This window comes from Triturus cristatus, chromosome 6 (assembly GCF_964204655.1).
Source record: "Triturus cristatus chromosome 6, aTriCri1.1, whole genome shotgun sequence".
Classification (NCBI taxonomy): domain Eukaryota; kingdom Metazoa; phylum Chordata; class Amphibia; order Caudata; family Salamandridae; genus Triturus; species Triturus cristatus.
The window spans coordinates 93889549-93912680 of record NC_140589.1 but is presented as its reverse complement, the minus strand read 5'-3'; the positions used below and the strand labels follow the sequence as shown (position 1 = coordinate 93912680).

General features: G+C 48.5%; 1 protein-coding gene across 1 annotated transcript in view; it reads left to right on the top strand.

Moving 5' to 3' along the window:
* Positions 1 to 21100: 21100 nt before the first annotated feature.
* Positions 21101 to 23132, top strand: part of LOC146813814 (beta-1,3-galactosyltransferase 2-like) — a 202163-nt gene continuing 200131 nt past the window's right edge. The window contains exon 1 of the mRNA XM_085609121.1: positions 21101 to 21331. The gene's annotated coding sequence lies outside the window, so the exon portion shown is untranslated. The remainder of the gene's footprint in view (positions 21332 to 23132) is intronic.

The window sequence follows — 23132 nt, the reverse complement described above, 5'->3', positions numbered from 1 at the left end:
CCTTGCTCCTTCTCTCTGAGGCCGGTTCCTGGGCCTCCCTCTCAGGCTCCAGGACCTCTTGAGTACCTCTACTGGCTGTCATGGACCGTGTGGTGACACACGCCCAATCCGGCATACCCAACATCTCCAGGTGAGCACTCCGCTCCACCTTAGCCCAAGGTGAGTTCTCCAAATCGTTCCCTAACAAACAGTCTACAGGCATGGCGGGCCTCACAGCTACCTGAAGAGTACCAGAGACCCCCCCCCACTCAAAGGGAACCTGAGCCACCCTGCAGTGTCTCTCTGTGTTGTCAGCGGCAACAACGGGATAGAATGCATTGGGGACCACCTGCTCCTGAGACACCAGGTGACACCTGACAGCCGTCACACTGGCTCCTGTATCTCTAAGAGCTTCCACCCTATGGCCATTTATGGTCACCCACTGCCTGTACTTCTTAGTGTTCTCAGGCAGCTGGGTTGGAGGGACCACTTCACGGTCTCCTAGCGAGACCAGGGACATCTCTGCGGGACCCCACCCACCTTGGACATCCCTCTCCTCCCCCAAGGCTACACTAGTCACCTGCCGGGATGGAGCACCAGTGGGTGCTGGTTTACCAAACAATGGACATTTTACATCAGAGGCAAAATGCCCCAAATTGTTACACCTGTAACATCTTACGGGCCCCTTTTGAACAGGAGGACCTGTCGGGGCCCCGGTCGGTTTCTGGGGTGGGGGAGGCTGAGAACCCTTCCCTTGGTTCCCTTGGGGACTATTTTGGGGCCCTTTTTGGAACTGCTTCTGTTTACCCCTGTCCCCCCCACTCTTCTGCTGGGGACCCTGCCCACCTTTGGCGGAGTCTCCCACGGTACCCTTGTGGACCCTGGTACTGACCCAGCGGTCCGCCTCCTCAGCAAGCTTCCTCGGGTTAGTCAGCTTACTATCTATCAGGTGCTGGCGTAGCTCAGGAAAACAATTACTGGACAAGTGCTCCCATGCCATTAGATCAAGAAGCCCTTGATAATCATTCACCTTACTACCCTTTACCCAACCATCCAGCGCTCTGCAAAAGAAAGTCACATACTCCACATACGTACTATTGGGAATCTTAGTGCAACCCCTGAACCTCTGTCTATATAACTCAGGGGTCAACCCATACCTAGCCATCAATGCTTCCTTCATATGGGCATAAGAATTACGAACATCAACAGGTAAATCTAACAGTGTGTCCCGCCCTTCACTCAGGAACCTTCCCCACAACCCCGCTCCCCAATCTTTCTCAGGGACCCGGTGGGACGACATGGCTACCTCGTAGGCTCTGAACCACTGCCCGATGTCGTCATTCCTGAAGAACTCCTTCACTACATCCTTGGGAATATAAACTCTTGGTTCCGCCGGTACTGGCGGTGTGCTGCCACCAGAGGGATTAAGCTCCAAACTTTTTGCTTTCAGCTCCAGCTCCCTCAGCTTCATGTCATGCTCTAATTGTAGTTTCTTTTCTTCCATGGCTAATCTTTGTTTTTCCATATCCATCTGCCCATGAAGTTTTGCCATTTCCACCTCGTGTGCCCGGGTTGCTGCCCTGTCCACCAACTCTTCTGGCGACAGGCATCTGCCAAACTCATGGACACTTTCCGGTGGAACCACTTCCACCTGATTCTCTGGTGCCTTTGACTCATACCAGGCCCTCAGCGCCTTCACAAATTGTTCCTTCTTTTTCAATCCAGTTTGGGCAATCCTGAACTTGGAGCAAAGACCTTTCAAGTCTTCATTGGTACGATACAGAAGTGCGTCTTCTTCCCAATCTACGTCTTCAAATCCAGAGATTATGGAAGCCGCCCTTCCGGCGGAAAGTGAACCAGGCATGGCTCTAACAACGGAGACTCTTGGCAAAACAAAAACAAATGCTAGCCTTGTGGCTGTGTTACTGGTCTGCTCTCACTACGTGGTGATCAGTGGTTCACTATACGCAAACCGCAAATGCAAATCCGTAAATCCTCACCGCTGCCACCAATGTTAGAAATGAGGGGGCTCTGGTTGACGCAGGTGTGAACCCACAACAAGCAGGGACCCTTTACTTCTTGTCAGGGCGAAGGATGACTCCCCAGAATAACCCCTGCTCACCCTCTAGGTGCGTGGCGCGAGCAGTCTAGGCTAAGTCTCAGGCGTACACGGTTAAGCAAATGCAATTACACATACAGTAAACCCCTTGCATGCACCACAAACGGACACCAATCAGGAAGTATATAAAAATAAGCTTTTATGTAGTTTCAGCAGATTCAAATACAAGGCCCAGTAACGTTGAACTGATGGGGCCACAATTCTTGGAAATGCGGTCAAGTTCTCTTGGTTTTACGGAAAGTTCTTTAGGCGGGCACAAGGTAACTGTCGGCCTCAGCGCACTTCGTGCTGAGGCAGCGCCCAGGGAGCACACAGCAGATGACAGGGAAATAAGAACGTTGCGGACCCTGGATCCGATGCGAGCTCGCGGTCGAGTTCGTAAGTACAGTACCTTGTTTCTTGACGCAAAGGCGGGTGCGGGATTTCAGCGGCTCTTCGACAGAAGAGCGAGGCGGCGTCCGGGGCTCCCACACTTCACGAGGGTGTCTGATCTTCAGGCTCACGACAAGAGCGGGGTGTTGTAGGTGGCGGGTGAACAAAGCGGGGCAGCCGGGTACGCAGATGCGCCCGGGCCGTCCGAGGCTTGGAGATGCTCACAAACGCCGACTCCGGCGGGAGGGTGAAGGGGCACAGCGAGCCTCCAACGAGCGAGGTGACGGGGCAGCCCAGCACAGCGTAGGGGGAGCGGCTCCGATCGAGCGAGGCTCTTCCCAAGGCGGGGGCGGCTAAGCAGTCCTGGTCACGGCTCAGGGAGGGACTGGGCACGAGGGTCACAGCTCCGGCGAGGGAAAGGACACCACAGTCCAGCAGCAGGCGAGTGAAGATCAGGTAGAGCCCAATGGTCTTGGGGCTCAGTTCAGGGGGCAAGCTCAGTTCCAAGCCCTTGGAGATCGTTTTGGAAAAGCACAAGTCTTGAAAGTAAAAGTAAAGTAAAAGGCTTCAGCAACAGTTTCTCTTCTCTCCTTTGGCAGCAAGGTCACCACTGCAGGCCAATCCCCCAGGATAGGGACAGTCTTCCTCCTACAGCTTTCCCGGTGCCTCCTCCTCAGGCAGAGATTCTTCTTGGTCAAAAGCGGATCTAGTTTCTCAGGAGCAGGGCTCCTCCATTTATACAGCAAATCTTTTGTTCTCCCAGGCCAGGGGGGCCCTTGCCTAGTTCAGTCCGGTTTCTGAGCACTTTGTTTACGTGATGCAGGCTTCTCCTTTCAGAGTGCAGGGCAGAGTCATCAGACGCTCCACAGGGGGTGGAGCCGGCATCGAGGTAGCGGAGCACTGTCCTATTCAGAACCTAGGAGCACTCCTCCCACCCATCTACCTGTCGATCGTCCTATTCATACCAGGCTACCTAGCCCTGCCCATCTGGGTTCCCCCAGCCCTGTCACTCACACCAGCCAGACATCAGATACACAACACGCAGAGGCGGCTGAAAGGTTTAGGCAAGCAAAGGCCAACTTTCTAAAAGCGGCATTTGCAAACCCGGAATATTAAAATAAAACCTTGCGAAAAGATGTACCCTATTATTCCGAGTTCAGGCATACTAAACTCGATCTCCTACCATGTTCCCTGGGTCGGTTAGGATCATAGGGTGTAATAATCCAGGCCGCCCATACTGGCCTATGGGAACAGGGTAGCCTTGCAGTAGTGAACAACAAGATGGCGGTAATTCACTACTAGGACATGCCACGCACCCAGGCTTGTCCTACCTTAGGCGTACAATGCACCCTGCCCGTGGGCCTACCAGAGGGGTGACTAACATGCAGCTAAGGGAAGGGTTTAGGGACTGGCAAGTGTGGGCACTTGCCGGTCAGCATGTCAGTACCAGACTGCACGCAGGTTCTGCGATGGCAGACCTTAGACATATTTTACCGGCCGCTTCTGTGGGTGGCACAACCAGTGCTGCAAGCCCACCAGCTGTGTTCGCATTTACATGCCCTGGCGCCCCTGGCGCACTTTACTGGGGTCTGACAGTAAATCAAACAATCCAATCATGGAATCCAACCAACATATACAATTTACATAGGGAGCACTCGCACCGCGACACTGGTTGGCAGTGGCACAGCGCGCTGAGCGGCCAACACCATAAAAACACATGAGGCACAGTGACAAAAAGAGGAAGGGAGACTCACGCCCAGGTGCCAGGTCTAACAACCCATGTGCCTATTATAGTCTAAAATGCACACAGGTTTGCGCGCTTCAGCGACCTGACCCCAAACAGTCACAGGTGCAGTGCTTTCATCATGGATGGTAGTCAGCATGTAGACATCTCTCCTGTCTGAAAACTTCACAGCAAGAAGCTCCTGGCAACGCAACGCACTGAACTGCCCCCGCACAAGCTTTTGACAAACAAGTTCTTTCGGGAAACCTTTACGGTTAGAGCGGATTGTGCCACAAGCAACAGTGTCCACTTTGGCCAATTCCCTGAACAACCGCACACCAGTGTAGAAGTTATCTACATATAAATGGTGGCCTTTGTTAAAAAATCCTCTACCAAGTTCCCAAACAATTTTCTCAGTCACTCCAAAAGTGGACGGACAACCAGGGAGGTTAATCCTAGATTCCTTTCCGGTGTACACCCTGAAATTAGAGACATATCCAGTCCTACTGTCACACAGCATATACAGCTTTATTCCATAGCGTGCCCTCTTACTAGGAATGTATTGCCTAAAAACCAAGCGGCCCTTGAACAACACCAAAGACTCATCCACTGCAATTTCTTTCCCAGGGGCATAAATCTCAGAAAAACGATCAACAAAGTGATCAAGGACAGGCCTAATCTTAAAAAGACGGTCACAGTCAGGGTGATCTCGTGGCAACGCTAAACCATTATCAACAAAATGCATCATCCGAAGCAGAAGCAAATACATGTCACGACTCATGACTGCCGGAAAAATAGACGTTGCCATCAAGGGACTGCTAGACCAATATGAAGACATTGATGGCTTCCTTAGCAAGCCCATCAAAAAAGTTAAACCCAAGAACTTCTTCATCTCTTCGACATTTGTGGGAGTCCACCGGGTAGCTCTAGAGTGTGGCTTAAAACTGGCACTGTTGTCCCTCAAAAACTGTTCGGCATACAAATTAGTCTGCTCAACAATCTCTGCAAAAAACACATTGTCCATAAACAACTGAAAAAAATTGACCGGCAAAAAGTTTTCAGTATTCACTCTAGACCCTGGAACACCAGTAAACTCTGGCAATTACGGCTGCACCATGCCAGGGGCAACCCAGAGGTCATCACTTTCAAAGGGAGCCTTGCAGCCCCAGCCTGCAGCCCAGATGCCTCTTGCCGCACTATCGGCACATCAGTCTCCTCCTCTAACACAGGCACTTCATCCGCACTAAGAGTATCTTCATCATCCGATGACTCCATACGGAGAGACAACTCACTGCCAGAATCGTCCCCTGCCTCCTCTCCCTCAGATGCAGAGTCAGTCTCTGAACCATGGTCAGAGGAAGACTCAAACAGCAAACCAACAACCTGCTGAGCAGTAATCCTGCGGCTAGCCATTATACTTACTAAGATAGAAGACTGCACAAACAAGTCAACAACAACCAACAATGTGCAAACCAAGTAAGTAAAGAAATGTGTACCTTTATCACAAAGATCAATGTACTCAAAAACTATACAATTCAATTACAAGAGACAGCTGCACTCACCAGAAACCAACTCTGCAGTGACACAGCAAAAACCAACGATATCCAACTAGAAAGAAGAAAAAAAAAAAAATACTCACAAGACAACAAAATACACATCGAGCACCAATGCAAAACGTTTTTGACACTCAAAAACCAAACATACTGCTATTATTACGCCATTTGCACAAAAAAAAACAGGCAGAGAAATCAAACACATTTACATTGTACAAAAAAAAGTCTCTTACCAAACAAATCAAACAGCAGAACAAAACGGCAAACTGAAAAGAGCAAAAGCCTTCACCTACAACAAAAAAGTAAAAAAAAAAAACATTGCAATTGCAATTCACAATAAATATAACAATAAACATTATAACATGCTATGTCACTAGCCAAATGGTCAATCGGGTTGTGTGCCAGGTGGGGCAGAAAACAGCTGGATAAAAAAGGCTACTCAGTCCCGGGGCGGGTGAGCCAAATACATATTATAAAAAATTGCACCCTGGAAGCGAGGGGTCACTTCTATTTTTATTTAAACTAATTCCCTGGTGTCTAGTGGGCTTTTCTGCCCCCCCTGGGAGCAGAAACGGCAAAAAAATTAAACCGATCTGCCCCCAGAGTGGGCAGAAAAGTCTTCAAAAACAATTGGGGGCCCAGGAAGCGACCCTTGCCCAAGGGGTCGCTTCCTACAATAATAATCAGATCCCTGGTGTCTAGTGGGCTTTTCTGCCTCCCCTGGGAGCAGAAACGTCAAAAAAATAAAACCGATCTGCCCCCAGAGGTGGCAGAAAAGTCTTCAGATAAATTAGGGGGCCCAGGAAGCGACCCTTGCCCAAGGGGTCGCTTCCTACAATGATAATCAGATCCCTGGTGTCTAGTGGGCTTTTCTGCCCCCCCTGGGAGCAGAAACGGCGAAAAAATAAAACCGATCTGCCCCCAGAGGGGGCAGAAAAGTCTTCAAAAAATTAGGGGGCCTAGGAAGCGACCCTTGCCCAAGGGGTCACTTCCTACAATAATAATTAGATCCCTGGTGTCTAGTGGGCTTTTCTGCCCCCCCCTGGGAGCAGAAACGGCGAAAAAATAAAACCGATCTGCCCCCAGAGGGGGCAGAAAAGTCTTCAAATAAATTTAGGGGCCCAAGGAAGCGACCCTTCCCCAAGGGGTCGCTTCCTACAATAATAATAATATCCCTGGTGTCTAGTGGGCTTTTCTGCCCCCCCCCCCCCTGGGAGCAGAAACGGCGAAAAAATAAAACCGATCTGCCCCCAGAGGGGGCAGAAAAGTCTTCAAATAAATTTAGGGGCCCAAGGAAGCGACCCTTCCCCAAGGGGTCGCTTCCTACAATAATAATAATATCCCTGGTGTCTAGTGGGCTTTTCTGCCCCCCCCTGGGAGCAGAAACGGCGAAAAAATAAACCGATCGGCCCCCAGAGGGGGCAGAAAAGTCTTGCAAGAATTATGGGGCCCCAGGAAGCAACCCTTGCCCAAGGGGTCACTTCCTTTTCATCATCAAAGCATCCCTGGTGCCTAGTGGTGGCATTCCTGCAGCACGATCGCGACGCTGTGCGCGATCGTGCTGCAGGAATGCCCTGTATTGAGACATCAGGGGAGAGGAAATACTCTTTCCTCTCCCCCGATGCCTCAATACTTAGAAAATCCCCCCCGCGGCCCCACCGGAGCACAAAACTTACCTGCTCCTTGCCTGGACGCCTGGAAGCAAATGGCTTCCAGGCGTCCCAGCGCTTCCTGATGACGTCGGCGCGCGCTGTGCGCGCTGACGTCATGGGGAAGCGTGGGGGGGCTCGGGGGTGGCAGCGGAAACTCTTCCGCTGCCATCCCCCTCTGTGGGGGCACGATCGATGCCCCAGGGGGGGAGCGCCAGCGCTTCCCCCGGGGGCTGTGCTCATGACGGAGCGGTTCCGTCATGAGCACAGCCCAACCGATGCTCATGACGGAACCGCTCCGTCATGAGCATCGAAGGGGTTAAGGCCTGGTGGGGGATACAGCCTGACTGGTCCGGGTGTACCAATTTACAATTCGATTGAGCCAACCTACCGGCCAGGAGTTTCGCCAGCACTTTAGGCTCCACATTTAATAAGGGGATGGGCCTTTAAGACAAGCATACGTTTCTCGGTTTGCCTGCTTTATGTATGGTGACCACTGTGGCAACCCTCTGGTCCAGGGGGAGCAGCCCCACATCACGGCTTTCTTTGAACATGGCCCACAAGTGTGGGGCAAGCGCCTCGGGCTTCAACTTGCATAGCTCGATTGGCAGCCCATTAGGGCCCAAAGCTTTACCTGACTGGAGGCTTCTGACTGTCTGGGCGATTTCGTCATTAGTGAAGTCACTGTTGAGCACTTCCCTCTCCTTAAAGGCCAGGGTAGGAAGCGATATGTCTCAAAGCAAGGCTTGGGAGTCCTCTTCCGTGTAGGAGGATCTCGCTCAATATATGGAGTGGTAGTATTCTGAGAATTCATTGGCAATCTCCTGGGGGTCCACTATAGTCTCCCCTGACCTTGTTAATAGTTCTGGCCCTAGCCTGCTCACCAGTTCTTTCTTGTCAAGCCACGCCAATAACTTTCCAGCCTTGTCCCCCAATTCATACAGTCTACCTTCTTTGTCTCTGCTCAGCGATTTGGCCATGTCAGTGCCGATGGCTTTATACTCATCTCTCTTGAGTTTCAGGGCATGGTGTCTATCTTGAGCCGCTGGTCCCTCCTATTCTTCCTCCAGTAGGAGGATTTCATTCTCCACGTGAGCTGATTCTTTGAATTTTTCCTTCTGAACCCCGGCAATGGACGAGATTGCTTGTCCCCTCAATACCGTTTTAAAGGCTTCCTACAAGGTTTGGGATGACTGCACTGATTCCATGTTTTCCAGAAAATAATTATCAATGGCTTTTACCAGTTCTCCTCTCACCACTGGATTCCGCAAGCACCAGGGGTTAATGGGTGCTATCTATTCTCCCTATTTTCTTCTCGCTCACAACCACCTCTGCCCATAGTGGGGAGTGGTCAGATATGCCTCGGGCGAGATGTCTTACGTCTCGAATATTATCCCCCTGGGACGCCGGGGTAAGAAGATAGTCAATGCGAGAGGAGATATTGTGCACCCCTGAATAAAAGGTGGGTTGGATACTTCCTGGGTGGTACAGTCTCCACGCGTCCACTAGACCCAGTGCGTCTAGGAAATCCAGGAGCCAGCTATGCGAGAGGCTTATTGTGCGGGGGGCACCGGTCAAGGGAGGCGGATACTACAGAGTTAAAGTCGCCCCCTATAACCAGGCAGCTTTCTGGGAAGGACAGTGTAATATTACCTAAGTCTTTGAAGGTCTGGCCCTGCAATCCCAGCGGGACGCACACTGCTGGTAATGTAAATCATTTCCCCTCCCACTGCCCCGGAATTGCTGCATATCTACCCATCCCATCTGTCCAGGTATGTTGTATTGACAGTGGAAAGGAGTTTTTCAATGGATACCTACTCCCCTGGAACCCGAGGTAAACCCAGAATGAGCCACCACCCGGTAGCCACATCTGCTCATAGCTTTACAGGTGTTGCCCACCAAGTGTGTCTCTTGAAGGAGCACTACATCTGGTGCATGCCGCTTGAGGTATTGTGCAATACGATACTGCGTTTAAGTTTGTCCCCGAGCCCATTCGCGTTCCAACTTAGAAGCTTGAAACTCTTATCCCACTGTGTCCCCATTTGTGCGTATGTGGTACGCTTATCCCCGCTCATGCATCACAATATATAATGTCGCTCTCTCAATGGAAACATTAAACAATCCAATCTCAACCCAACACCTGCTCCCCTGCACTCTGGGCCTAAAACTGCCCATGAATCAACCCATGCATAGTGCCTGTCGCCCTAACTTTATCTCAAAGTAGAATTCAATGGGGGGTGAATGCTCGCCCACCCGACCATCTCCCTTATCAAAAATTATTCTGCCTTGCCAGAGGGGCCTATACAATTTCCAGGAAGACAACAGAAACATGCATCGTTGTAGCCAAACCATTGTCCGTCGAGCGGGTTCCACCACCACCGCAAATCAGAGGCAGAACTCAATTTGAACGTGTGGAGCTAGTTCCTGTCGGTACACCTCCACCGAACAAAGCCATGAGTCATGTCGGCCAGGTCTGCCACTCAGCAAGCGTTGTGGTCCTTTGTCGCTCTCCAGCCCCACAACAGTCCGCAGCCATCTCCGGGTTGTCAAAAAAACCATACCTTGCCCTCAGCTTCGACGCGGAGCCGGGCCGGAAATAATATCGCATATTTGAGACCTTTATCGCGAGTCTCTTCTTCACCTCCAGGAACGAACGTCGCTGTCACTGGACTTTGAGGGTAAAGTCTGGAAAAAAGGAAATCTATCAGTTCTCGAATTTTAGCGGAGGGGCCATAAGTGCCATGTGTAGAAAAACGTCTGTCTCTAAAGCCGGGTCTGGTGGCTCAGTGGACTAATGTGTCTACTGCAGGGGCCTGTGTTCAACCTCATGGTCACAGGTTCAAATCCCAGCGGGTCCACTCAGCCTTTCATCCATCTGAGGTCGATAAAATGAGTACCATTGAATTGGGTAACAATAAACATCTGTTATTCAGCGCCAAGATACCCGTAGTGGTGAACGTGCGCTTTACAAATACACATTTTATGTTATGTTAAAGTTTAGGAATTTTGCCATTTTGCAGACAGTGGTATTATCTCTGTTAGTGTATGGTCTCTGCCGCAGAGTGAAATTATCTTTGTTAGTGTATGGTTTCTGCCGAGAGTGGTATTATCTCTGTTAGAGTGTGGTCTCGGCAGACCATGGTATTTTCTCTGTTAATTTATGGTCTCTGCAGACACTGATATTATCTCTGCTAGAGTGTGGTCTCTGCAGAGAGTGGTTTTATCTCTGTTAGTGTATAGTCTATACAGAGTGGTATTATCTCTGTTAGCATGAGGTTTTCTGCAGAGAGTGGTTTTATCTCTGTTAGTGTAGTATGGTCTATACCGAGAATTGTATTATCTCTGTTAGTGTGTGGTTTTCTGCAGACAGTGATATTATCTCTGTTAGTGTATGGTCTCTGCAGAGAGTGGTTTTATCTCTGTTAGTGTAAGGTCTATACCAAGAGTGGTATTATCTCTGTTAGTGTGTGGTTTTCTGCAGACAGTGATATTAGCTCTGTTAGTGTATGGTCTCTGCAGAGAGTGGTTTTATCTCGGTTAGTGCATGGTCTCTGCAGAGAGTGGTTTTATCTCGGTTAGTGCATGGTCTCTGCAGAGTGTGGTTTTATCTCTGTTAGTGTATGGTCTCTGCAGAGTGGTTTTACCCCTGGAGTGTATGGTCTCTGCAGAGAGTGGTTTTATCTCTGTTAGTGTAAGGTCTATACCATGAGTGGTTTTATCTCTGTTAGTGTATGGTCTCTGCAGAGAGTGGTTTTATCTCTGTTAGTGTATAGTCTATACCGAGAGTAGTATTATCTCTGTTAGCATGAGGTTTTCTGCAGAGAGTGGTTTTATCTCTGTTAGTGTAGTATGGTCTATACCGAGAATTGTATTATCTCTGTTAGTGTGTGGTTTTCTGCAGACAGTGATATTATCTCTGTTAGTGTATGGTCTCTGTAGAGTGTGGTTTTATCTTTGTTAGTGTATGGTCTCTGCAGAGTGGTTTTACCTCTGTTAGTGTATGGTCTCTGCAGAGAGTGGTTTTATCTCTGTTAGTGTATGGGCTCTGCAGAGAGTGTTTTTATCTCTGTTAGTGTAAGGTCTATACCAAGAGTGGTATTATCTCTGTTAGTATGTGGTTTTCTGCAGACAGTGATATTAGCTCTGTTAGTGTATGGTCTCTGCAGAGAGTGGTTTTATCTCGGTTAGTGTATGGTCTCTGCAGAGAGTGGTTTTATCTCGGTTAGTGCATGGTCTCTGCAGAGAGTGGTTTTATCTCGGTTAGTGTATGGTCTCTGCAGAGTGTGGTTTTATCTCTGTTAGTGTATGGTCTCTGCAGAGTGGTTTTACCTCTGTTAGTGTATGGTCTCTGCAGAGAGTGGTTTTATCTCTGTTAGTGTAAGGTCTATACCAAGAGTGGTATTATCTCTGTTAGTGTGTGGTTTTCTGCAGACAGTGATATTAGCTCTGTTAGTGTATGGTCTCTGCAGAGAGTGGTTTTATCTCGGTTAGTGCATGGTCTCTGCAGAGAGTGGTATTATCTCTGTTAGTGTATGGTCGTTGCAGACAGTGGTATTATCTCTGTTAGATTATGGTCTCTGCAGGCAGTGGTATTATCTATGTTAGAGTTTGGTCTCTGCAGACAGTGTATGGTTTCTGTAGAGTCTAGTATAATCTCTGTTAGAGTGTGGTGTCTGCAGACAGTGGTATTATCTCTGTTAGAGTGTGGTCTCTGCAGACAGAGTATGGTCTCTGTAGAGTCTGGTATTATCTATGTTAACGTGTGGTGTCTGCAGACAGTGGTATTATCAATCAAAGCTTTATTTCGACATATAATATCATAAAAACACAAGTGTACATAAAACACAATTCATAGAAATACATATTAAAAGCATGTCGTAAAAGAATCTTTTTTCTTTAAATACAATAAATATTTTTAAAATGTATTAAAACTTTGACAGCTTTGAGAATAAAAGAGAATAATCAACCAGAACTAATTAACTTCTGCCTGGTCAGCCATGCCCAGCCTAAGAATTTGGCCACCCCGCAGACTATGGTAGTATTTGCATCCGTTTTAAGGCTTCTCAATGCTACAAGGTGGTCCCTCGTTCCTAGCTGCGAACAAACGGGCTTGAGCCATTTCATTCTGGGTTTCGCATATGCTGGACAAGCAAAGAAGAAATGGGAAATATTCTCAATAGCGCCCGGGCAAGTTGGGCAATCCGAGGGAGTCTTATGTGGAGGATTCCACTTGCTGGTACGGTCGCGAAGGGGAAGAGTCCCAAACCTAAACTGGATAAAGAGTGATCTGTCCTTGGGCTTCGTAATGAAGTCTAAATAGGGTTCCAAATAGGGCGTAAGCTTATGCTGGCGAAATGCCTCTGTCAGTCTGCCAGGGTTTGAGTCTCTCAACTCCTGAGCATCAACCCATGCCCAAAAAGCTCTTTTGGTTTCCTCCTTGGATAATGGTGCCCCATAATCCCGATCAGTTGTGAGGCCTGTTGCCACCAGGAGCTTCTTAATATTGGTAAGCCACCCAATTTTGTGGGCTCCTCGTAGATTCATGACCTCTCTTAGGCCATCAGCATAACTAGAGAGCTCGGGGGTGCGCCACAACCGCGCCCAATACAACAGAGGACGTAAAGTGGCTAAATCTCTAATAGAGCGCCTACCAAGATCGCTCAATAATGGTTTTGTCGGGGTTCCCCTTGGGAGCGATACAAGGTCCCTAAAGTACCTGTTTTCTCCGATCACAAGGGCATCTACACAACAAAAGCCCCATAATTCTGCGCCATAGAGAGCACAGCCTACTGCCTTTGCAGCATATATATCCAGGGCTGGGGCAATAGGTTTGGTAGTAGAGGCACGTAATTCCTTTCCTAAAGCTCCCACTACCCGCCTATGGTTTAACACCATTTTATCAATGTGAGGCTGCCACTTGAGTTTGTCAGAGATTCTGATCCCCAGGTAATCGAACTCTTTGACACGCTCAAGTGGTTTCCCAACCAAAGTCAAGGCGGATCTGAAGGATCTGGTTGGGTTAAAATAGAGGAGTTTAGTTTTAGAGGTGTTGATGACAAGGCCCCTCAGCTCGCAAAACAGAGAGAAGCGATCCAAAAGCTTCTGCAATCCTGCTGGTGTTTTTGATATTAGAAGCGTATCATCCGCGAAGAGAAGGGCGGGGACTTTGTCACCCGCCAGGGCGGGGACATCAGCATTAGCTTCAAGCAGGAAAGAGACACACCGTTCACAAAAAGTGTGAACAGTGTGGGAGCCAACACACAACTTTGGCGAACCCCTCTATTCACCGGGATTTTATCAGTTTTTTGCTCCTGAGACCCCCATCTACTGCAAGCAAAGTTATCTTCATGCATCCGAATAAGAAGGTTCAGGATATACGGTGGAATCCCCATCTCCTCCAAAATCAGCCACAGGCGATCACGGGGGACCAGATCAAAGGCGGTCTTGAGGTCGATGAACGCCAGGTAAAGGGCGCCCTTACCAATAGTGACCACCTTCCAATATAGGAGCACTAGCCTAAAAGCCTGGTCAATCGTGCTTGTGCAGGCTCTAAAACCTGCCTGGAACTGTGTCATAATGCCATTGTCATCCACCCAAGAGTGGATCCTCTCCAGGAGGACCCTGCCAACCAGCTTCTGTCCAGTATCTATGAGACTAATTGGGCGGTAGTTCGCTGGGTCCCCCCCTGGAGCCCTTCTTGAAGATGGGAATTACTTCAGCTCCCTTCCATGATTCCGGTACCGGTGAACCTTCCAACAAAGCATTAATAAAGATCGCGAAATACGCAGCCCATCCATCAATATTGGCTTTGTATAGGTCACCCGGGATACCATCTGGTCCCGGGGCCTTTGCGGGTACAATCTTGTTAATGGCTATCTCAACCTCTTTCTTCTCGATCCTGGAAAATAAGAACTGATCAGGATGAGCGGCTGTGATCCCCGCTCGAGTGCGAGGGTCCCCCATTTGCTCCACCCCTACATATAGTTTCCTATAGTGGTCAAACCATTCCCTATCCGTAATATGGTTGGGAATGTGGTCCAGTTCGTGATTAGTGGATCTTCTCACTATGGACCAAAAGAGCTCGCCATTCTTTGAATGACTCGCAGATTTTAGACTGTCCCAACGCAGCTCTTCCCATTCCTTCTTGGCAGCTGCAAGGGCCTGTCTATATTGCAATCTCGCTTGCCTGACCTCGCCCGGATTGTTAGATTTAATAGCAAGGACCAGGCTATTTTTTTTCAGTCTGCAGCCCTTATTGAACCACTTGTTTTCTGACTTGACACTTGATTTACATTATTTTCTATGGTCAAGAAACAGGATGCCAATCGAATCTATAGTTTCCTCAAAGACTTTGACTACAGCAGCATTGCCAGCCATGTCCCTAGAAGCTGTAGAAAGCCTGAGGGTCTGGTCAGCAAGGATTTTTTCGAGAATGGCTAATTTTGAATTACACAGAATGAATTTGGGCCATTTGAGGAACCTATTACAATTGGAAGGCAGGAGTGCCTTGGTTGTCATTTGTATTCCAAATGAAGGGGTTTGCTCTTTCCTGTGCCACATCTCCAGCATGTTGAGGGACAAAGGGTTATGGTCACTATTAATTGTTGGTATGATAATCATATCAACAACGAGTTTCCATCCCCTCCTGTCAACCAGTATGTAATCGATTCTGCTTTGGCAAGAGACCCTATTAAAGGTGTTTGCACCCGCTGGGTCAGAGATTGTACGCCCATTAACAGCTCTTAGCCCAAATTCTATCGCTAGAGCGTTTATTTGGATTACAACCGGGGACCATCTCTTTACAGGCTTAAGAGATAGTGAAGGAATGCCCCATCTAGTGTCCTCATCATGTATTCCCAAGATATCGTCTGTGGCAAGCGGTTCAAATGAACAATTAAGATCGCTGGCAACAAAGAAAAGGGAATCAGAGGGACAAGAAGAAAGCATATCTGAAAGAGCTGTGATAGTGGAAGATTTAGCGCCCCCTTGGGTTCCTCGGGCGTAAACATTAAAAAATTCCCATATATAGTTGCTCTTAGTACACTTGATGGTAAGTCTCATTACATCTGGTGTAGAGCAGCTATTAAGGATAATCTTGAGGTTAAGTTCTGCCCTAACCCATACCATGAGTCCGCCAGAAGGGCGGCCACGGCCAATTGAAATGGCTGGTACGAAAAAACAACAGAACTCCGGCTTGTATAATGGCTCGAGGCTCCAGGTTTCCTGGAACAGGCATAGATCATATCCCTCGATAAAGTCATTCCAGTCTGGGAGAGAAAGCTTGCTACGTAGACCTGACACGTTCCAAGAAACAAGCTTAAGGTGACTAGAGGAATTTTCCCTGGGAATTAAAGCACTTAGGGGATGGTCCTGGTGATAATCAGTGCTGTTAGTAGGCCTCTGGGGTGAAATTGCCAAAGTAGATGATTCCAAACCTGGGTGTTCTGATAGTATAATGGCTTCAGGTGCACAGCAACCTGAGAGGGGTGAAGAACTACTTAGTATACCTCCACTGCCCTGCAGTCAGTCAACAGCCTCTAGGCTACTGAATCGATTTTCCGTAAAGATAGAATCTAAGGGTGGTGGGGGTATAGACCAGCCCCCTTGTGGCAATCCCCTCCTGTTCCGGTGAACAAGCGTCCACCCATCCGATGTTACAGCAAAATGGCCAGGGGAATAAAAGTAGGTCAGAGGAAGGGCTCTGATGGATACTCCTGGGCTAGGATATCTCCAGTTGCAGATGTACTCAACAATTTTGGAGTCATCGAAGTTAATTAAGATACAGTCCCCCCTTATATTCTTTGCCAAGTGGCCTACCCATGGGACCCTCCTAACCATGAGTATTTTACAGGCTTTGTGCTTTGGCAATGGTCTATTTTTGTTAAGCCAATGCACCACCCTGTTCCTCAAGGTTGTGGGGGACTCAACTTCGTTTTTGCCCAATTCGGGGACCCCTGTTAGAATTACAACAAATGGGGAAGCTTCAGGTGGCAAATTAGGGATATTTGCCCCACTTGGGGTCTGGGGTGTAGAAATCCTGGCATCCTCTTCTAACTGGGTTGTGCTATGCTGGACGGGTTTCATGTGATCAGGAACTGGTATAGGCTCGTTGATTACAGTTAGTGCCTGATGTTCTGAGGATGCTGCTAACTGAACTTGGGGAGCAGCCGGGACTTTTTCTACTCTAATATAATCCGATGTTTTCGGGGCCCCAGATTGATGAGTGTTATTTAAAGAATCAATCAATCCCCCAAGACCATGTTCAATCCTAAATAGGTGTTGTTCAATCTTATGTATTCTATCCTCCACAGGGCGAAGGAGAAGCCTAATTACATCATATATATTCGATAACTCAGGAACCGTTCCCTCAACCACTTCACTTTTCCCCCCATTAACATCCTGGCACATCATTCTAGTAGGTAATGAGTGGACTGGGGATGCAACTTTGTTTGCCAATACCGCCAATGTAGGCTGCACCAAGGGAGCGGGAGTCATTTTAGGGTTTCTGGTATGGCTTACTGGTTTTTGCTTTCTTCTGCCGATCTTACCCTTCCCACCGTTAATGGAGGTACACCCTTGTTTGTTTTTAGGAATTGCCCCGGGGTTTCTCTCACGCAGCTGCCTAGTGCTAGACTCTGGTACTGTGCTAGAGGCAGACGGCAACAAGCGAGGAGAAATTAACAAGGAGTCAGAGGCCATGGACTGGTCTTCCAAGGAAACAGCGACTGTTCCACTGGGTAGCAGATCCAGGGCCGTGGAATCAACATCAGAACATATAGTAGCAGCGCCATTAAAAGCTTGTTGTACAGGGGAACGCGCATTAGCGCTATGACCCATTGAAGACCTCCTGGCCGCCGCAAGGTCCTGCGAGACTCGGCGTTCCAGGAGCGTAATTTCTTGGTCAATGACACAATTAACCTTAGTTATAAATTGGTCCATAGTTCCGGTAAGATGTACATTGGCCACTCTACCTTTGATATCTTTCGATGGCATATTAGAGGCCAGGCGGTTAAGGTAGAAATCTTATAAAAAGTGGACTTAGTAAGTTAGACAGAAACCGGACACAGCAAAGGGGAGAGAAATAACCATCCAACTATCCAGCCTCACGAATGTATCCCTGGCATTAATTCTCAGGTAAATAGGAGAACAACAGCACCTTAACGCATATGCTGGAGGTGCGTTGTTAGGGGGGTTGCCCAGTCCAGACCGCTCCAGGCAGTGACGGGCAAGGACGAGCCCGCCCGGGCGCTGCCCGCGCGCGTCCCGCGCTTCGGTGGCACCTGGCGGCTTAAGAGGTGTTCCGGCACGCCCAGGTGACGTCACCCGCTGCGCCGATTGCAGGGGGTGCTGGGTGAGGAAGTTCTTTGTAGCCGTTCCCCTCACGGCGTTGAAGATCGTGAAAGGAGGAGAAGCAAGATTCCCCCGCTGGCAAGGCCGTTCCCCTCACGGCAGGTAAGAAGTGGCAAAAATGGTGTCAGGAATATTCTCCAGTAGTGTCTTATCTCTGTTAGTGTATGGTCTGGGCAGACAGTGTATGGTCTCTGTAGAGTCTGGTATTATCTCTGTTAGTGTATGGTCTGGGCAGACAGTGTATGGTCTCTGTAGAGTCTGGTATTATCTCTGTTAGTGTATGGTCTGGGCAGACAGTGTATGGTCTCTGTAGAGTCTGGTATTATCTCTGTTAGTGTGTGGTCTGGGCAGACAGGGTATGGTCTCTGTAGAGTCTGGTATTATCTCTGTTAGTGTATGGTCTGGGCAGACAGTGTATGGTCTCTGTAGAGTCTGGTATTATCTCTGTTAGTGTATGGTCTGGGCAGACAGTGTATGGTCTCTGTAGAGTCTGGTATTATCTCTGTTAGTGTATGGTCTGGGCAGACAGTGTATGGTCTCTGTAGAGTCTGGTATTATCTCTGTTAGTGTATGGTCTGGGTAGACAGTGTATGGTCTCTGTAGAGTCTGGTATTATCTCTGTTAGTGTATGGTCTGGGCAGACAGTGTATGGTCTCTGTAGAGTCTGGTATTATCTCTGTTAGTGTATGGTCTGGGCAGACAGTGTATGGTCTCTGTAGAGTCTGGTATTATCTCTGTTAGTGTGTGGTCTGGGCAGACAGTGTATGGTCTCTGTAGAGTCTGGTATTATCTCTGTTAGTGCATGGTCTCGGCAGACAGTGTATGGTCTCTAGAGTCTGGTATTATCTCTGTTAGTGTATGGTCTCGGCAGACAGTGTATGGTCTCTAGAGTCTGGTATTATCTCTGTTAGTGTATGGTCTGGGCAGACAGTGTATGGTCTCTGTAGAGTCTGGTATTATCTCTGTTAGTGTATGGTCTCAGCAGACAGTGTATGGTCTCTGTAGAGTCTGGTATTATCTCTGTTAGTGTATGGTCTCAGCAGACAGTGTATGGTCTCTGTAGAGTCTGGTATTATCTCTGTTGGTGTATGGTCTGGGCAGACAGTGTATGGTCTCTGTAGAGTCTGGTATTATCTCTGTTAGTGCATGGTCTCGGCAGACAGTGTATGGTCTCTAGAGTCTGGTATTATCTCTGTTAGTGTATGGTCTGGGCAGACAGTGTATGGTCTCTAGAGTCTGGTATTATCTCTGTTAGTGCATGGTCTCGGCAGACAGTGTATGGTCTCTAGAGTCTGGTATTATCTCTGTTAGTGTATGGTCTCGGCAGACAGTGTATGGTCTCTAGAGTCTGGTATTATCTCTGTTAGTGTATGGTCTGGGCAGACAGTGTATGGTCTCTGTAGAGTCTGGTATTATCTCTGTTAGTGCATGGTCTCGGCAGACAGTGTATGGTCTCTAGAGTCTGGTATTATCTCTGTTAGTGTATGGTCTGGGCAGACAGTGTATGGTCTCTAGAGTCTGGTATTATCTCTGTTAGTGCATGGTCTCGGCAGACAGTGTATGGTCTCTAGAGTCTGGTATTATCTCTGTTAGTGTATGGTCTCGGCAGACAGTGTATGGTCTCTAGAGTCTGGTATTATCTCTGTTAGTGTATGGTCTGGGCAGACAGGGTATGGTCTCTAGAGTCTGGTATTATCTCTGTTAGTGTATGGTCTGGGCAGACAGTGTATGGTCTCTAGAGTCTGGTATTATCTCTGTTAGTGTATGGTCTGGGCAGACAGTGTATGGTCTCTGTAGAGTCTGGTATTATCTCTGTTAGTGTATGGTCTGGGCAGACAGGGTATGGTCTCTAGAGTCTGGTGTTATCTCTGTTAGTGTATGGTCTGGGCAGACAGGGTATGGTCTCTGTAGAGTCTGGTATTATCTCTGTTAGTGTATGGTCTGGGCAGACAGGGTATGGTCTCTGTAGAGTCTGGTATTATCTCTGTTAGTGTATGGTCTGGGCAGACAGTGTATGGTCTCTGTAGAGTCTGGTATTATCTCTGTTAGTGTATGGTCTGGGCAGACAGTGTATGGTCTGTGGAGTCTGGTATTATCTCTGTTAGTGCATGGTCTCGGCAGACAGTGTATGGTCTCTAGAGTCTGGTATTATCTCTGTTAGTGTATGGTCTCGGCAGACAGTGTATGGTCTCTAGAGTCTGGTATTATCTCTGTTAGTGTATGGTCTGGGCAGACAGTGTATGGTCTCTGTAGAGTCTGGTATTATCTCTGTTAGTGTATGGTCTCAGCAGAGAGTGGTTTTATCTCTGTTTCTGACCATGTGGATATTAGCATCCTCTTGAGTGACCCTGTTATCCATGTGGAAGTCTCTGTTATTTTCTCTGTTTCTGACGGCTCTGACCGCGCCGGGGTCGGCTCGCGGTTCTGGTTTTCCTGTGTGCCGTTTGCATCCCAAGGCGCATGCGTTTACATGCGTTCAAAGGAAGCAGACATTAGGATCCATTTATGAACAAAGAAAACATTCATAAGGAAAGAGATGAGCGGTGTTTCACAGAACAAAAATGCAGACAGGTATGTCTGAAAAATAAATATCATAAAAGAAAAAAGTGTCCCCTAAATAATACTTAAAAAAAAAAAGATAAGTTGATCCTATCGCAAGGTACCGTCAAATTATTTGAACTGTCTGAAAAACGTCATGTTTTTGACTCGCTTTCATTGAAAAATGAAGCTGTAAGATGTTATGTTATGTGATGTTATGTTATTTTAGATTTTTAGGGCGCAGTTACCCCGAGGGGTTTCCCGGCGCCAGCCTGGTAGGTGGAAACGAGAACAAGGGAAACAAAAACATCACAGGCTGAACAGCCATGCTCAAAGATGCGTTTGTTCCCATTCTGCTGAAAATGTTCTGCGGGGATGAGGGCTCAAACCCCAGCAAATATCCCCTGGGGACGGGCTCGGAGCCTGCCAGCAGACCCGGAGGTGTTTGCGTGTTGCATTGAGCGCCCCTTCAGAACTGCCAGTGGATCCGCAGTTTTAGATCACGTCTCGAAAAATGCGTTGCAAGACGGCATCACTTCTCACGTGTTACGTTTTTAAGTATTTCCTCGGGAGGGGGCCGCAGTGCACCGCTTGCCAAGGCGTTTTTATAGGGGCTGCACCTGTCTGTGACTTCACTGCTGAGCCCTTCCCAGCAGCAGTAACGCCCCAAGATCGCCACCTCTCAGCACGACACCGAGTGTTCAAGCATCGGGGAAGAGGAAGCATGTTTGGGCTTTTTTTCCACCATCGTCTACAAAAGGAAGCAAGGTGTGAGGGCGGGGCAGGAGAAACAAAGTGGCCGTCTGCGCGCAGTGACGGGCAGTGTGCACTCTGTAGCGCCGAGAAGGGCACGGATCCTGAGGGCGAGGCCAGCTGCCTCGAGACGGGGCTTGTCGGGCAGCGTCACCAGCAGCAGCACCAGCAGGGGATGTTAGGAGCTTTTGATTCTCGTTGACTTTATACCCCCTTCCATCACTTGTGAACCATTAGCGACACCTGGCTCCCATCGGTCGGACGCCGTGCAGCGGTGGCAAGTCACCAGAGAGTGGTAAGTAGCTCAGAAGTATACGTGTGTGCTGGGGCAGGCTCTGTGGCCGAGTGTGTGCACACGAGGGCGTGGGTTACCACTAGAGGAGGGCGAGCCCAGGGTCTGGCTCGGCTCTTAGAGCTTGAGCGCCGTCCGAGCCCTGAAGACGTTTGCTATGCACGTCATACAACACACATCACATCAAATATCACAGTCTCTTCAAAATTCAAACTAGTGGTTATTTCTGTTAAACACACACACACACACACACACACACACACACACTTAACGCTGCGACAGCATCGAACTCTTCGCGCGGTGTTGTCGGGCCGGCACCTTTTAAAGTGTCAGCCCCACACTTGTGAACAGCGGCCCCGCCGTTCCCCTGCTCCCTCCTGCGCGGGTTTGTGCTCTGTTGATATTGGGCTGCATTTCGTGTTTATCACATGTGCGATTTAATTTTATTAATAACTGTACAGTTAATTAAAACGTTTACATGATAAAAAAAAGTGCAAAAACAAAAGGGAGAACAAATTTAAAAAATGCACAGTTAAAAGACTCTTTTAAAAACATATTAAAAATGCATTATACTATTAGCGCCATCCAAATGCCCGGCGTGCAGCAGGTCAACCTTCTTCATGTTGCGCAAACAAGGTGAAATGACGGGTTAAAAAGATCCACCGTCAGTTTATATTAACTGGTATACCCGATGATTGTTCATACAGATAGTGGACCCCAGTGCCATTGGTCTATTCTAGCCTTGTCCATAAAAGTGCAATAACACACGTGCTTAAAGTGGCAGTGCTTGGAAAGTCCCCTAAACATGTCAAATGGCCATTGCTGTGTAAGCTATGCCAGCTGATTGTTCACACGCAGGGGTCACTGGTGCCACTGGTGGAGTGTAGCACTGTCCATGGAAGTGCACTAACACCCGCGGTAAAGTGGCAGTGAGTGAAAGTGCAATAAAACTTGCTTAATGGCCGCTGTTATGACTCTCAGTTCAATTATTAAGTGCACGCAGATTATATTAGAACATGTATTCGTTTGCCCACAGCAGGACAACAGAAATGACACATGAAGTTAAAGTGCTGGTGCTTGGAGTGTGCCGCAAAACATACGTAAGTGCCGCTGCTATAGCTCTTGGGCCAAAAGCGTGCGATCAAGTGACATCACAGTGTTTGTTCATTTGCCCGCGGCGAGACATTCCTTTACAACACTTTCTCCAGCTCAGACTGTGGGACAAACGTTGCATAGTTAAAGATTCCGTGTTGTTGCCTCTTTCTGAATTTTTCGATCGACTGCGGTATTCCGCTGGGGTTTCGAAGTTCATCTTGATTTTCCCTCAAGGCGGCCATAAGCCAGTGCCCTCCTCAGCGTCGTTGTGCACCCAGCTCCGGGCAGTTTCTCAGCAATGGTGATAAACTGTACCAAGCAGGCTATTGCCTGGGCACTCAAGCCGGGCAGACAGAAAAGAAGGGCGCGACCACCGCTTTCTGTGTTCACATTGCAAGGCAGGGCCCATGCACAATACTTGCAGGAGTTCCTTCTGGCCCCAGGCACCGCCTGCACAGCATCGAGCTAGGTTTTGGGGCCATGCTGGGAGTTTGTCGCTTGTTGGTGACAGACCTCTGAGTGTGTTGCTGGGACAGGGAATACCTTGAAAAACAAAAGACTAGAGGCGTTTCGCAAACAGGAACAGTTCATTTAATTTAACAGTGCAGGCGGAGAACATTCACAGGCACAGGGTCTGAGGACTGTCTCAACTTACTGTCGATCTGAAATGGGTTTCTATACAATTCATTGAATGTCATAAATAGTTACG